The sequence below is a fragment of the Lycium barbarum genome, chromosome 10 (genome assembly GCF_019175385.1).
Source record: "Lycium barbarum isolate Lr01 chromosome 10, ASM1917538v2, whole genome shotgun sequence".
In the NCBI taxonomy this organism is placed as follows: domain Eukaryota; kingdom Viridiplantae; phylum Streptophyta; class Magnoliopsida; order Solanales; family Solanaceae; genus Lycium; species Lycium barbarum.
The window spans coordinates 98,615,554-98,625,581 of NC_083346.1; positions in this window are offsets into that span (position 1 = coordinate 98,615,554).

Here is a 10,028-nt window from a genome sequence, read left to right on the forward strand (position 1 = left end):
CCAGATTAAAATAAAAACGGAATAAGAAAATTGATACCAAATGGGTATTAATTTTACCTTGCCTTAGATAGAAATCCATCTTTTCCTGCAGTATGCCAACATCATAATGATTAATTAGGATCTAGGTAACCTAACTTAAGTTATCAAGGAATTAAACTGGAAAGCTCTTATTGAAAGAATTTTTATTTTTTTAATTTGAAGCAAAGATTAAAGTTTTTTTGTAATTTTTTTTATTTGTTTAAGTTAAATCCACGTGTCTCCGTGTTATTGGTTATTCTGGCGTGTGAATGACCCACACTTTTTGTGTTTGGATGCATATTAATTTTGTGTTTAAGTGGCACATTAAAAGATGTTGTGAAGGATTCATATGGTACGACCCTCAGTTGAACGATCTAAGTGGAATTTATGGATAAGTTCGAGGGTCTGTCAATGACTTCAGCCTAGCATATTTCATATCTATAGCATATTTCATAACTATTACAATCATTATAGCGCCTTCATAACTTCAATTGGCCTTTGGGAAAGAAAAACACTTGAACTTGATTAACTTGAATAAATATTTTTAAACTACATTTAATTAAATAATTTTTTGGATATATATTTTAAAATAATCATTATAGAACATGATTTTTTCATATCATTCTCACCGAACTAGCTCACTGGAGAAATGCATGGTGGAAACATGTTCCCACTGAACCGCTAGGAAATTTTCTACTTTTTCCGTTTGAAAACACTACTCCACTATTTAAGTTTTTTCCACCAACATTCAGTGAGAAATAACCACTGAATATAAAAAATCAGTAGGAAAATAGAAATTTTTTAATAGTAAATTAGTTCAGAATATTCAGATACTAGTCGGTCAATAAGGGCAAATATAAGTCAATTTTGTAACAACGGTAATTTTGACTACAATTATTAACAAAGGACACATCTAAACATTCAGCAGAGTTCATAGACAGATTCGAACATTTCCCGTTGAATCTAATTCACGTTTGGGAGGAGAAAAAAAGATATCCAGTTAGGTTACTCAATTTGAATTGCATGTCAGATACGACATGTGAAAAAAGTAGCATCGTATTAACTGCATACTATTCTGTTTTTTCTATTACATAAATGCCAATCACTTTATCTCACACTACTTGCATCTAGTTCTAATTAGACAAAAATAATTCAACTAGCTAATACTTATTTCCATTTTAGTTTAAATCAGACCTTGTATTTCAAGTAGAATAATCTAGCAATTCAAATTTATCTCTTGCCTGTTGTCTTTTGCCAAGGTGAAATTCAAGATCATCAAATAAGGAGACTATGAAAATTAAAGGCAGACTGCATAGACAACCGTATGAACTTGTCAAAGTTTTTATTTAGATGCATAAATTAAAGGCTCAATCAATTGAACATTTTATGTTATCCAGAATATGCCTACTGAACACATATTTTATAATTTTAAGGGCAAAGGTGAAAATATACCCCTCAACTTTGCGATTTAGAGCAGATATACCCCGTTAAAAAAATAAGATATATATATATACACAGTCTTGCCGTTATAAAATGATACCCCTACCCTTACACTAATAATGTAAATATACCCTTTTTGCTAACGGGATTTTTTTAAAAAAACATTTAGCTTATTTTTTTAGGGAAAAGGGTCAAATATACCTCTATACTTCATTTTATTAGTCAACCTTATCCTCTGTTAGTGAAAGTGAACAAATATACCTCTGTCGTCAACAAAGTTTACACCTGTACCCTTATTTGGATGAAAAATCCCAAATCAAATTAAATTATCCGATTTTAAAAAAATTATTCAATTCCTTCCACGACCCGACCCGTCCCGACCCAAGCCCGATTTCATCATCTTCTCCAAAAAGAATGCTCAAAAAATTTGAGCAAATCTCCTTCAATTCCCAATCAAATGAGCTCAAATTTGAGATGCAACTTCCTCAAAATTCAGTGAACAAATCCATTGGGAGAAAAAAAGATCTTGCTGCTGGTAAAAAATGGAGGGGAAAAGAAATTGGGGAAACCTTCTCTGTAGAGCCAAGTCACTATTGAAGAAGAAGACCTGTTGGATGAATTATTGCTCCTTCTTTCTTTGGTAACAGTACTGTTCATTAGATATGATTTTTTTCTTTCAAGAATGATATAGAAAATTGCCAACTCCAATAATACAGTCTGCCTGTATATAAATTATCTGCATTGTTTTAGTTAGTTTCTTTTTCAATTGATCACCTTTTAGTGATATCGGTTTGATTTGCGCAAGATGGAGTTGATTGTGTGAGGTTGAATTCACTGAACTTTGAGGAAGTTGCATCTCAAATTTGAGCTCATTTGATTGAGAATTGAAAGAGATTTAATGCTCAATTTTTTTTAGCATTCTTCTTGGAGAAGAAGAGGAAATCGGGCTTGGGTGGGGGGCGGGTTGGGTCGTGCAAGAAATTGGGTATTTTTCTTAAAATCGGATAATTTAATTTAATTTAGGGTTTTCCATCTAAATAGGGGTACAGGTGTAAATTTTGTTACGGAGGATAAAGTAGGCTAATAAAATAAAGTAGAGGGGTATATGTGACCCTTTTCCCTATTTTTTAATTTAAAAAAAAAATGTCATGTGACTTTAAAAAAAAAAGTCTACCCATTTTTTTAGTAGACATATTTTTCTAACGCCACATGATAAAAAAAAATCCTAGTGGGTTGGGCCTGATTCTTTAAATAAATATCTCCGTAGTTTTAAAAAAATAAGTCTACCCATTTTTTCAAACGAACCAGACTCGACCCACAGAAAAAAATTATCAAGTGACTTTAGAGAAATATATCTAGTAAAAAAATGGGTACTTTTTTTTAAAGCCATGTGGTTTTTTTTAATTAAAAAACAAATTAAATGATTTTAAAAAAAAATCGCCAGCAAAAAAGGTATATTTACACCAGTTTATAATGGTAGGAGTATATTTACACCACTTTTATAACGGGAGTATATTTATTCTACATCGCAAAGTTGAGGAATATGTTTGCACCTTTGCCCTAATTTTAAACAGCCAAAAAATGGTGAATGCCTACTGATAAGCTTACGATGTCGTCTATGTAATCTGTCAAAATGAAACTTCGATTCACAATAAATTTAAATAACGGACAAGGGCCTAAAATACCCTCGAACTATTAGAATTGATGCAAAAATACCCTCTATGCACCTTTGAGCCCCTAAATACCCCTGTCATCCACCTATGGGGTCTAATATACCCTTATTTTCTAACAGCCCCATGTTGACGCCCAATTTTGTCCATCCTTTTGTCCAATTTACATCGTTAAGCTTCTATTTTATTAGATTATTAATTATATTTTTTTTATCACAACTTGTAGTCAAATTTCTTGATGATCTCTATTACTACTATTACTTTTATTATTACTATTATTATTATTAATAATAATAATCTTGAATTTGGACGGATTTTTCGAATAGATTCGGGTCCAAACTTCTGTCATTTTATTCTTTGCATATTAGATGAAAAAAGGAAAGTTTCAATTTCGCAATTAAGGAGGATATTAAGCTATGATTTTTATGATTACTAGTAAGAAATTAAGGTGAATGTATTAAGGAAAGAAAGTGGAATTGAAAAGAGAAGAGAAGAGAAAATTAAACTAGAATAAATGAAAGAATATAAAAGGCACAAAGAAAGGGATTTTGTAGCCGTGGAATTTCGACGAGAATCGGGGAATGTTTGATTTTAAGGAAATTTAGAGATGACGGGGTTTTGAGTAAATAACAATGAGTTATGGATATTTGGTTTTGGGGGTAACCTGATGCCTTTGGGGATTTTTAGTTGGAAATGGATTATGGGTTGGGTAGAAACTTTAGGAAATGGGTGAAAAAAAATTATTTGGTTTATTTGGGAAATATAGTAATTTCAAATAGATTTTCATAATGATAATAAAAGTAGAGGGACAAAATATTTTGGTAAATAGTTTTATCACTTGTAATAGTAAAGTAATCATAGAAATATAACAACAACTATAAGTGTGACGCTAATACAAAAAATATGTTTAATTAAATATTTATAGAGAAGACAAATAGGATTAACACTGCAATCAAGCCAGAAGGAGAATAAATTAATGAGTGATTTTTTTTTTTCTAGTAAAACAAAAAGGTAGCAGTAGTAGTAGCGGTAGCAATAATGATGATGATGATGATAATAATAATAATAATAATAATAATAATAATAATAATAATAATAATAATAATAATAATAATAATAATAATAATAATAATAGTAGTAGTACTAATAATAGTACTAATAATAATAGTAGTAGTACTAATAATAGTACTAATAATAATAGTACTAATAGTAATAATAATAATAATAATAATAATAATAGAGATCATCAAGAAATTTAACTATAGGTTGTGATAAAAAAAAAATATAATTAATATTAAAATAGAAGCTTAACGATGTAACTTGGACAAAAGGATGGACAAAATTGGGCATCAACATGGGACTGTTAGAAATAAGGGTATATTAGACCCCATAGGTGGATGTCAGGGGTATTTGGGAGCTAAAAGGTGAATGACAGGGGTATTTGGGGGCTCAAAGGTGGATGGAGGGTATTTTTGCACCAATTCTAATAGTTCGAGGGTATTTTAGACCCTTTTCCGTTTAAATAAAGCTAATTTTTATTTTTAGTTTATTGTTGGGTGTTAGGGTATCTTGCACATTCTCCTTTTCAATTTATATAACACTTCAAATTTCGAGATGTTCGAAAATTTTGGCACCATTCTATTTTATAGTTTCACAACCTTTAAATAATTGAGTTAATGGTTAAAATTAAAAGGTCAAACTCATCGATAGACACCTATGATCGTCTGATTCTTTCACTTGAATACCTCAACTAAACTTTGTTTCATTTAGACACCTTCCAACTGTGCCATTTAGACTTTTTTTGCTTAATCAACTAAATTTACAAAGTGCGTGCAATAAACTTGCTGCTAACGTGGCAAATGACGAATGAAATGAGAACATGTGTCTTTTCTAATTTAAAAAACACTATTTTAAAATATTTAATAACAAATTAAAAGTAATACTCTCAAAAAGAAAAGAAAAACTTAATTTACACCCAATTAGAAAAGTACACATTATTAACAAAAAGAAAAAGAAAAAAAGGACACATTGAAAATTCTGAAATTAATAATTATTCTTGGTGTTCTTCACTATCTTCATGTTGTTCTTGTTACAATCACAATTTTAATCCAAATTTTCAAGAGAAACCTCTCCAAATTTGTTATAACTTCAGCTAAAGATTCCCCACGAAGACCCAAAGACAATCCAACATTAATTTCTCAAAATTTTCATCAAATCAATTAACCCATTTTAAGCCTTCAAGCTTTCTAAAGACTCCATTAATGGTAAGTTTTTTTTTTTTTAAAAACTTTTTGGGAATTTTATTTTTCTTTTGTTCATTAAATAGATTTATCCAAAGAAAAATCATCTTTCGTGTCCCGTAAAACACTTAGGGATAGAGAGGGTGGTGGCGGTCTTGATTTTTTCTGGTGAACAAGATAGCAATGGTGGAAGGTTTGTTAAATAGAGAAGAAAGAGAAAAAGAATAAAGCAGAAGAAGGAAATAAAAAGAATTAAAAAAAAGCTGTTTTTTGGGCTCTTCACGCGCCATTTTGGTGTGGAAATCATGCAAGTTGTCAAGTCAGCGAAAAGTGTCTAAATTGCACAGTTGAACTCTACCTCAAGTGTCTAAATGAAACAAGGTTTAGGTGAGGTGTTCAGGTGAAAGAATCGGGCGACCACATGTGTTTATCTATGGATTTGGCCAAATTAAAATACACTTTTACTATCATTTTTTTGCTAGTATCACACCCTAACTATCACTTGTTTCCTTTTTCTACGTGAATTATCACCATATATGTATTATAATTCACATCGAAATTAATTAGGCCAGTTATCAGATGTTCTCTTTTCCTACATGAACTATCACCATCTACTCAGTATTATTTTAATACGTAGATGGTGATAGTTCAATTAGGAAAAGAGAACATTGGTGATAAATTCAGATAGGAAAAGAGAAAAGTGATAATAGTTCAGGTAGGAAAATGGAACAACCGTGGTGATAATTCAGGCAGGAAAAGAGAACAATAGTGATAATTCCGATAGAAAAAGGGAACACTAGTGATAGTTGAAGTAGAAAAAGAAAACAATTAATAGTTAAAATGTGAAATTCACGAAAAAGTAATAATTCAAGTGTGTTTTCTATCATTATCTCTTAAGACATCACATTCATGAAATCAGCACACTTTAATTTTGATGTCATGTTTCTTTCTTTTCAACCACTACCTTAATATTTTCATCCAACATTTATTAATGCATTATGCAAATTAAATACACTTTGTGTCCATTTGAACAACTCTAAATAAAATGAATAAAAAATAAAAAATAACGAGAATGTGTTTGTGCTGCTACAAGTACCACGTAGGTACATTACATATCTAATGGCATTTTCTTACATGACTTTATGACAGAACAGTTCAGTTTCTGAGTACCCCACGTAACTTATTCTACTTTCTCTGCCAATGGAACAGAACAACAGAGTATCAACCAATCAGAATTCAAAAGCATCAAATCTTACCTTCCCAAATTTCTGTTAATCAACCAAACTTGGAGGGTTTATAAGCAAATAATTGTAAGCCCTACCCCTAAAATAAGAAGAAACCCAAAATCTTATAAGAAACCCCACAGTGTCAGTGAGTCCTGCTTTTTGTCTATTGTCACATTATCCTCCACTAGGTCCTAACGGGTGGTTTGATATGCGAATTAAATTATTCGGGGATTAATTTACTTCATTTAAGAGGTGAGATAAAATAATTTTAACGTTAATAAAATAAGATGTGATATTTCACCATTAAATTTGAGCTTCATTTTATACCCTATTTGATAGAAGGTATAAATTTATCATGAGATATGATTTTTTTTGTCTAAAATATTTGAGTAGGTATGATTTTTTTTAAATAATTAAAATTGTGATCTAAACAGATCTGAGAAAATTTTGTGATTATAAATTATTTAATGAAGAGCAAAATAAGAAGTTTAAAATTAAATTATTATTAGATTAAAAAAAATTGAGATTAACTTAAAAGGAAAAAGTGTATTACATGAATTGTGATGGAAGGAATATGTCTTTAGTCAATTAGTGAAATATTAGTGATCCCTCACTTTCACTTCAAATTACACTCTTTTAATTTCACAATTTTCTAAATGTTTGATGTCATTTCATTTTATATAATTTTATATGTTTTTTTTTTGGTTAAATTATCAGTATTATAAAATTTTTAATGTGTTAAATTTTCTACCAAACTTACTTTTCACTTATTATTATATTCTCTTAGTTTCATGCTTTTATAAGAATGACATAACATGTTAAAGATTAGAAGATAATAAATATATTTTGATATATTTAATTTAAATGCCAAAAATATTTATTTCTTGTTGTAAATTTTAATATTATAGTGGAGGTTCATAACTCCCAACTTTTATATCCTCCTCCATATCTCAATGATTATTAATACCATGTGTAAGATCCAAAACAATAATTGTGAAATGGAACCCAATTAAACAAAGTAATAGTAATAATCCTCTGAAATGTGATTAACAAAGAATACCATATAAGATTGTTCCACTTTTTTTTGGACATCACAGAGAAATTGTCACGTAACGTGACTCACGTTGGTTGTTGTGTTTGTTGTTGAAGGTCTTACAAACTTGTACTTGGTGAATTTGATTTTCAACGCACAAAATGAAAGAGAATTACATGGAAAATATCTATTTGTTTTATGTGTTTATGGCAAACCAATTAGTTTAACATTTAGAAACACAAATTAAAGTAAAAATGAGTATATCTCTGAATACAAAGTGATATATAAATGTGGCACCCATAACCGAGGTCAAGTCTTTGAAGAATGAGTGTACATTACACTTTCGGCAAATCCCACAATGGAATGAAAGAAGAAAGTTAGGTACTTTACAAGCATTAGTTCAGAATTAGCTGTGAAGGTGCTTTTTAGGTAACAAATTAAGGGACAAATTCGTATGGTCCTGAGCTCAAAACAGACAACATCTTAATAATTGGACCAGGACCGTTATGATAAAAGTTTATAATAGGTCATTGATTTGGTACAAAATAACAAATCTGAATCAACCTTTTTCTTTTCAAATGACAACTTCCATTCTTTCGAATTTAGATGCATGCAATGCGTCGGAAACATTTTTTTAACTGCACGAGCTTTAGGACGCAGGAAAATGACTCATGAAATTACAGAATTGGACACTGTCATAAAATTGTGGTATTAATTTTCATTTTCATTATCTGTTGCAAAAGCAAGGAAGGTGTAGAGAACCTTTAGGTAATCCTCATCTGTTTTCATTTCCTTTCCCCTTTTTGGCTCGGTATTCGCAACTGCTTTGGACCCCACCAACTAAAATTACATACTTGAAAGTGATTGAATTCACGTAACATGGAGTATGATATGGGCTAAAAAAATTCACTTACAAAGTAAAGGTTTTCTACTAAAGCACATCATTTTCTGGATTTAAATTTGAAATATTTAATCAAGAAAGATAATGTCCTTACCACCACCCACTATTTTGGTGGTTCTTACATTTAGGGTGAACAGGTTAAAAATGGTTTAAACTATCACCGTTTTACAAGTTTCATATCTAAATATTAATAAAGTTTTCTGCACTATTATAAACTCGTACTGTATTAAAATACCCTTGAAAAAAATATAACATGCTACGTGAACATCACGCTCAAAACATTCCTCAAAACAGTTTCAAGTGACAATACGTGTGGAATTTTTTTGAGTGAACTCCCATATACTTTCATTATTGAAAGTTTCATATCTAAACCATAGGATGTTCACAAAATCCCCTAAAATATCATGAACTCATTGTGCCCGGTGGACTCATACATTTTGCCATATATTTAGGGGCAGAGCTAGCATGTCAATTACGGGTTTGGTAGTATCCAGTAACTTTGATGTAGATCTTGTATTTGTGATAAAAAAAAAATCACATAATATATATAAATAATTTATCCAGAGCTCAACAGTTTTTTTTTTTTTAAAACCCATAAACTCGAAATTCCCATAAACTCGAAATTCTAACTCTGCATCTGCATAAAATCGAACGTTTCAATCTAAAGAGAATTGTAGTCCAGAGGATAATAGGAACACACAATAATTTAGATATGAAACTCGTATAATCAGTGGCGGATCTAGAATTTTCACTGAGGAAGTTCAAAAATAAAAATGTAGTGCCAGAGGTTTGAACTAGGAACCTCAAGGTGAATTTTGAATTCCTTAAATCACTGAATTAACCCCTACTTTTTATGTTCAGGTATTCAAAATCTATATATGTGTATAAAATACAAAAATAACTTATATATACAGTGTAAATTTTTTGCTGAGGGTGTTCTGTAACTACCCTCCTTGGGCCCTAGATCCGCCCCGGCGTATAATACCAATAATTTAGATTTTTTTAATCTATTCACTCTTTCCAATGAGAACCTACAACTTATACTCCCTCCCTCCCATTTTAGCAAAAATCGCGTCCATTAAGAAATTAACAAATGTAATGTAGAGTTTACTAAACTATCTCTATTTATTAGATTTTTTTTAGAATTGAGCAATATTAAATATAACTACTTCTTTAATGCTAAATATATAGCTGTAAATATTTGTCAGTTTTTATCCTGAATTCTTAAGGTAACACTAATATTGGGACAAATTTTTTCGTGCTAAAGTGACATTCATTTTGGGACGAAGGGAGTATTAAATTAGAGAGAGAGAGAGAGAACTAAAAGGAAAAAGAAAAAAGAAAACACAGAATGAAAAGAGAACAGATGTTGACAAATTTCATGTCACTGTTCGTTTGTTTGTGTGATAGATTTCTTATCTGGGATATCTCTGTCTCTCTCTCTACATAATATAGGTGTATGCATTTTAGAAGCTCCCCTACGCCCCCCCCCCCCCCCCC